Source organism: Varroa destructor, unplaced genomic scaffold (assembly GCF_002443255.2).
Source record: "Varroa destructor unplaced genomic scaffold, Vdes_3.0 BEIS01000005.1, whole genome shotgun sequence".
NCBI classification, from domain to species: domain Eukaryota; kingdom Metazoa; phylum Arthropoda; class Arachnida; order Mesostigmata; family Varroidae; genus Varroa; species Varroa destructor.
In genome coordinates this window covers 38098730-38106513 of record NW_019211458.1, presented here as the reverse complement: position 1 = coordinate 38106513, position 7784 = coordinate 38098730, and the positions used below count along the sequence as shown (strand labels likewise).

The following is a 7784-nucleotide window of genomic DNA, read 5'->3' as shown; positions in this document are numbered from 1 at the left end:
TATCTATAATACTATTAGTTTACAAAAAAAAAACAAGTGTCAGGAGATTGCTAATATTGTCGGTGGTGAACGTGACGAGAATGAAAAAAACCATTCTGACCCAACATGATGGGTACTGAACCCTACAACGGTGGATTTACAAAATGCTTATTTTCATTACAATGGTGCCTTTTGATCCTTCGGAAACTTAGCTAGCCTCGACGAGAAAGCAGACACTTTAAAACACGGGCTTGGCGACGTGCCCATTTGAGGCTTAGCCGAAGAAAATCGAAGCTAGCTGCTACTGGTGTAGGACTGACTATTTGGAGACAACCTAGGGATATTCGCGATCTGAAGGACTCGATGTTCTTCAAACAAAGCGATCTTTACTCAGCGAAAGCCAGGAAAACAATAAAGTTTCACACCATTCGCAATATGTAAGAATGATTAATGGTATCCAGGCGAGGCTCAGGATAACGAACGAGGTTCAGGATGGCATCCAGCAGGATACCTGGAGTTTCGTTGGGAACTCTTTCACGGAAGAATCGTCCAAACAATTCAACACCGGCCCAATACTCGATAAGTGGCTTTGTGTATAATATTATGTCTATCCTATTTTGCTAGAACTATTTTATACCATCGGCATGTGCAATGGACAATTTTTACAGACGGAAAATTGTATTTGCACCGCAGAACCATTTTTGAAATGGATTTCACTACGATCCGTGTACGGGAACAGAAGTTGTTGAAAATTGTTAAACTTACTAGTTAATAGAACTATATTTATTATTAACGTGAATTTTCAAAGAAGCTTCATTGCTCGAAATTGTGCTCACAGTGGTGGTGGATGTTGTCATTCACGTGGCCATAAAAAAATAATCCGTTTACGTGTATCGAGTCGATCGGTTGCATTACTATGCCGAGAAATATTATCCGGCAACTGTGAGATTGTCAATTTCCTTTTAGGAAAGTTCCATTCAGCAACTTTTTCTTTCTCCAAAGAAACGCACTTAAACAACTGTATAAAGTTGATCAGTGAAGTAATTCTTTAGAGCCCTCCAGGAAGATGTGACCGGCCATCTCCCGCTAAATGAAACGGGGTCGACAGCGCGTGCAGCCGTGGGGTGGATCGCATTCGAATCCCCAGAACCTCTTTTCCTCCCGATGCATTGTAAGTAAGTTTTGGCTGCCTCGTTTGCTTCGCGTCTCGGAACCAGCGGATGCCGTTCTCGATCTCTGTCTCTATCGTGCGTAATCTTTGCCGTAGCTCTTTCAACACTATACGAACGCAGTGAGATCCAGACATTCACAGTTCTAAGCCTGTTTTTCAATTTCTATTCGACTGTCTTTCAGAGAGAAGAAATTTCAGTGCTGTGTAAGTTTAACTGTGTAAGAAGGAATGGCAGACAACGAACAAAACAACGGCTAACGGAGCCAGTAAAATAACAATTTAATTTAAAATGATTCAACTACTTCGTCTTCAGTTCTTGCTACTCTTTTTTGTCATCGTCTTTGCTTCTTGCCTCTTTCCACTCGTCTTCCTTTGGTCGCCCCGTCTTTTTGGCTATGGCTGAAACGAACGTTGCATGCACTCTGCTTTCGCCTTGGTTCGACAACGATCCTGGTCTTGCTATTAGGCTTTTCTAGAAAAACCGAGAAAATTGCGAAGGCGTACAAGTACAGAAGAACAAGTAGCAGCAGTGGCAGTCCTATTTCGTTCTTGGACAGGCCAGTCTAGCACGGTCGCCGCTTGACTCTCCTCTTAAAGCTTACATGGCCTCGTAGCGAAATGAGCCGCAGCCAAAGGCGACGTACCAAACACTCTTCCTTTTCTTCATGTCCTGCCATAAGGATTTCATTATTGTGAAAGGTCGTCTAAAAGACGTCCTCATCGACAAATGGCCTGGACGGACCACACAGATGGGTTTGGCCGTCTGTTGCTTCTCCTTCTTTTGCTTCTGTTTGTCCAAAGTTTCTTTTTCTTTGCCCACTCCCTCGTTCGCTCTCCCTCGTTTAATCTATTTCCACACTGAGCTTCTCTCCTGCCGTAGCCGTCCATGGTCACGCGGAGAGTGTAACCGCCGACGACTATGGAGCAACTAAACCTTTCAGCTCCTGACCTCCGCTTTACTTTCTCAGTCTCTACTACTCATTCATCTCTCGTTTGTCTTTTTTATGGTCCGTTATCTATCTACGATCGTCTTCAGAGTCGTCCTCCTGCCATTTGGCACCAACTAAACAGGTCGGTGCAGGACGATTGTATACTACTACTACCACCACTTTTACTGGGACTCCTAGACGCACACCGCTCATAACCTCACTACACAAACCAGAACAGCTCAGAAACACCATTGTAGCCTGTAAATGACTAAGCCAGATAACAACGAGTCATTCGGCTCAGTACGGTGGCCAGGCAAATGTACGGACCATAAATTGAAGAAAGGGAACCGGGGCTATGACAGTGGGTTGTGCAGGTCGGTTAACTGTCTCGTGACTGCCTTCGAAACGTTTCTTCGTCTCCTGACCACGTCGTTGGCATCTGCAGCAATAGTAACAGCAGTATATGACAGTCCCTAAAACACTCCAGTCAGCCACGGAAACCTAGCGAAGTTTCTCGCAATGGAGCGGAGATTGCGGGTGGACAATAGTGAGGGAAACGTGGATGGACGTATACTATCACACGACTACTGCCATTATTAGGCCCATTATGTTAGAGTCCCTGTAAGGCGGAAATAGGTAGAAATAACGCCTTCTGTCGTTTCGGATACAATCAAGTCTAATTACTTCTTTGTTCTCAACTATGAAGTGTTTGTTGTCTTACCATTGTCGGCCTTCCGGCCTTAGCAAGGGGAAGCGGAAAACAATAGGACTCGGTGACGTGAACATCGGCATATAACAAACTATGTAAGAGAAACATAAAGCGCAGCAGGAATCATCGTAAGTTCGTACGAGGCCAGAAGAAATGCTTTTGTTTTCAACTGAATTCATGTTGGCGATTATGTAATTTTTTCGCACAGCTATATTAGTGCGCACACATCATCTGATTCTGAGAAATCTTATATACTGGTCTACGCAATCCATCGCGAGACGCAGTCAACCGCATGATACAAGCTACGTTTCACTGTATTCCCATACGCTTCCGTTCCGCATGGGATGCAGCAATGTTCGCTAGGTAACAAGATAAACAACTACTATTATGATTTGTGCGTAAATTTCTTAAAGTGAATAGTAATTAGCCTAGGCGCGATATCCCTACCGCGATAGGCTGTACGACACACAATTTTACGAGGATAGGTCGACGATAAGACCGCTGAAGCTCGAGTGCTCGGAAAAGGAAGATCAATCATTCCTTACTGCCTGTCGTCGTCCTCTTTGTCGTTCTCTTTTCGCTTTCGAACTTGAAAGCCAAGTTCGACGCGATGCAAATTCAACCTAAATCTTCACTACAACGCTATTACCAAAGGGGCGCTGGCAACTAAAGATGAACTTGTCAGGCTGAGGGAAGCTCCGCACCAGGGCCCGTGGGTTGGCTTCGAAAAGGCTGCAGAGAGAGAGTGAAGTTTAAAGTCAGTGCGAACGTTTACTTGAGCTACTTATGATGCGCAGTGAAGGAATGGTGTAATCAGATTACGTCCTAGTGTAAATAAGCGATTGGAGAAGTGTTTGGGGAAACGAAGTTGAGAGGAAGCGGTCACGGAAAGACTCGAAGCGCAGTAGAATGCGATGAAGGTGTAACGGTACCATTGATATTGGCCAGGGACACAGTAGAAGCTCCTTTCGAAAGAAGCATGCCTCGGGGATGAAGTTTCTTTCTTTCAAACACTTGTGTTCGCGAACATCGATTAACGCACAATCTCTCCTTTGTGTTCGTTGTCTACTTCCCTGTCTGCCTCGTCCACTCCATCTTCCTACGTTCCACGGCAGTCCACGCACAGACAGAGCGAAAAACAGCAGGAAAAGCAATGGATAGGAAAGGACATGCATATGGTTAGACTAGACACATTAACCTTAACGGCGCATTGGCTGGCTGGCTGGCAAATGGACGGCGGAGGCTGCCTTCAATTATTCATCATTGGGATCAGTGCCCCGTTAACAGGGCACGAGTGCTATCACGCTCTGGTTGGCGGTAACAGCTAACACATTGGAAGCACAAGGACGGGAACGAATTACACAGGACTAAAGGAAGCAATGGGATAGGAGAAGGCATACGGAAAATACCGACATCGTAGGTGAAGACTGAGCGAACGAGCGAATATTTGCAACATAAGACTTGGCTAGTAGTGTTAGCCATAATGCTTGTATCTAGCCAATAGGACAGCACTTCATTGGGCTGCAAGTACTCTCACAATAATAAGAGACTAGACCTTTCCGACACATGCACACGGTCATCGCCAAACAACATTAGCGGCTCTTGAGAAGCTTTTCAGTAGTCAGGTCATTGAGTAAATGGATTCAAACCCTTTGGAGACGAAGACCGCAGTTTTAGCCAGGCCAAGCTGACAGGTCCACGCAAGTCACGTGGTTGAGTTGCCGTTTCTTTTTCCCACTAAACGGGACCACCGCTTAACTAAACGCTTAAACCACAGTTATGCCCCCTCATCATTGCACGGCGATATTTTGTCATTCCTTAAGTAGGAGCAAAGCGACTGCATCAAGAAGTGGTATAATTGCAGCATACAATATTCCGTTAGAAAATTTTGAAGAGTGGCTGTCATAACTTCAAAATAATAATTTTAAGCTTCACGATATAGTAGCACTATAACACGTACGCTGCTACGATCATCTTCCGCTACTTTAGAACGCGCATTATTAATGTATTGTTTAAAATAAGTATATTTTATTTGCTTTTCAAAATTTTAACCCAAGTCGAAGAAAAGCAGTTCAACATTGATTTATATCATATGTGACGTAAGTGAGACCAATAGAATCGACAAGGGGAACCTATAGCAAGTCACTTTTACCATCACACGACTTGATGGGCAGAGTCTTCCTACCTCTAGGGAATATTTGACAGGTACGAATTATGATGCCAACAAACGAGCTGTGCGAACAGTATATGCTAGCAGTCACTTCCAGCAATCATTTCTGTCTAACTTAGCGCTGCCCTATGAAACGTGAGGTCAGTACATTATGCGGCGTTTACCGCTCGATACTGATTATCCATCTCTAGAGATGACGGCTAACTATTGCAGTCATACCCCTTCTAGATTTTGACTGACTGGCGTTCTGTGGATCTGACAAGAGGCCTCGCCCTATTAGCTTCTGGCTGCGCTGTTAGTCGTTAGGCTGAAGGCGCAGGTGTCTCATCGTTGATGCGCTGGCGCGATCACACTACAAGCACGACGGTTTCTAGCCAATGGCTGTTGTTACTGCGTCTTGGTTCTATCGCTGTTTTTTGCCCAGAACCTTGGTTTTTACCGTCTCCATTTTCCTTTTCTTTTTCGAGATTTCGCTGCCAGTCAGATTCAGTCAGGCAGGCGATACCACCAGCGGCGACGAAATGCTTCTCGGAAGGGGGAAGTAACAAACGTGAGCAAGCATCTGATTTAGCTCTATGAGACTGGCGTCGACTGCTACGGTGCTACGATCGAGCGATGCACTCATACAGCCTAGAGGCCGACGGGCAATACAACCACTGTGAACGCGGATGCCAATGACGACGAACAGAGAAGCAAAAATAACAGCAATAGCAATGACAACAACAAGGCCTGGCCGTTTTGTCACCTGTTTTGCTAGTTACCGACAGGACGAATGTGGTCTTCGACGAATGTGGTACGGCGTGGTATGTTCGGGACTGCAAAACGCCAATAGGCATCACAATGACAACAAGGAATGTACCGATTCCTCTCTCCGCTAGTACACTCTTCAAAGCTGTATGCATCTAGGACCACCACAGACAACGACAGTAGCGACAGCAACAAAAGCAACAACGATAACAACACGAACGACTGAACCCTACGAGTCATGACGACTCGCGGTGGGAAGCCAGTGGGAACGCCAAGGACGATGGGTTACGTTGGGCTACAGACAATTCACCTAGTTCATTCGGCTATAGATACTTTTCCAGCCACATAGTACTTTCTGCGTCATTGGGCCGGTGCTTCGTGCTACTTGACAAGAGCTGGCTGTCAAGTGGCAAGCTTCATTCATGACAGAATATCTGAGCTCGCGACCATGCCACCCTTCCGCCCCATATAAGTGATACTTTTCTGTCAAAGATGTTCCTTTCGCTTTGAGCCGGCCAACCCCTGTTGTCACTCTACCTCTATATCTTTTTTTCGTCTTTTTCGTTTGCTCCGCCCGTCAGCTAAAACTGCGCACATCCTAGATCGCGTAGGCCTCGCTAGTGGCGACACGGCGGTTCCTTTTGATGGCGTAGGCGGCAAGTCGACAATGCTGTTGCAGACGAAGGGGAACGAGCATCCTATAGGAACGAACAGACAGGCAAATGGGCAGACAGAGGCCGATCCCTCACTGGAGTATCGCCTGAGGGCGCAGCGCTCCTCCCTCATTTCAACTGGTAGATCGCCTCTTTCGATCCGATGAAGCTCTATTCTCCTTTTTTGACCTGACAACTAACCTATGGCCTGACCGCAAGGATGCCATCTCGCTCCTGTTATCCTTTGAACAGCAACCAGAACATGATACAACGGCTTGGCCAAGTGGAGTAGGTGCATGGCTATGAGATCAACTAGACACCAGAACACGCTGTTGCGGATTTGTGGGCCCTTGATTTGACTTCCGTTTGTTCGGAACGTCACAGACGCTTTTGTATAAAAGAGAAGCGGGTGCAGTGCGCAGCGCGAGAGTATGAGATAGGGAGATCAAGTGATGGACAGCCTGTGGTCAGAGCAGATCGCGCTATTGTTATGACTACTAGAAAAGTCAAGCTTGAGTCGGCTAGTTGGCAGGATTGAAAATTCAAATTTTGCTGTGTCGTTGCTAAGAGTTTCTCAAATCTGGCGAAATCGTAATGGAGGCGTCAAAAGTTTGAGCTGAACGCAGGCGAAAAGCACGCAGGCTTGTGCGCTTCATCCCTTATTCATTATGCGCGTTCGCAACCTTGAGATTTTTCGTACACTAGCACCCCAATCGCTTCGCTTATAAAGTGAAAGATACGCAGGCGTAGCTTTGCCCCACGGCATACAAACTCACCATTCAACAGTATATCTATTGACTAGAAGGAAGATTCTCCTTCAAGTCGAAGTAAGCCTAGATTAACAGCAAATACAACGCCTGCGATTGGAGAAAAGAAGAACCATAAGGGATTTCGCAGTAGTGATGAATAGAGCGCAACTAACAAGGAAAAACGCTATTCAATATTCTATATACTTCTTTTACACACTTCACGTATAGAGTATCGAACGCTACTGCACTAGGAACCGGCTGTTTGTTGTCAAATGCTCCTTAAAATAAAACATACGTAGGACGTCTGGCTTGTTACCATTTACAAGCATAGCTTCTTTTATAGGAAGCTAACAGCGATGATTATTCGAACGAACAAAATAAAAAAAAGAATGGAACGCGAAGACATAAAGGGAGGCAACAACGCACAACGAATTACGGCAAAACAGGCAGGGACATCAGTCGTAAGACCAGAAAATGCATCGAACTAGGCACCGAACCAAAAAAAAGTACGATGAAAGCATGGGCAAACAAAAATTAATATGAGAAACGGCATGATAATAGGAGTGGCTTACAAGTGACGACGAGGACAACGCTGGCCGGAACCTATTAGGTACCGGCCTAAACTTAGCGCACGACGAAATCTTTTGTATTATAATTCACATATATATATATATATA

At 45.4% G+C, this 7784-nt stretch overlaps 1 protein-coding gene across 4 annotated transcripts in view; it reads right to left on the bottom strand.

Moving 5' to 3' along the window:
* Positions 1-7784, bottom strand: part of LOC111251588 (Krueppel-like factor 6) — a 401643-nt gene that overhangs the window by 62979 nt on the left and 330880 nt on the right. The gene's annotated exons all lie outside the window — the stretch shown is intronic.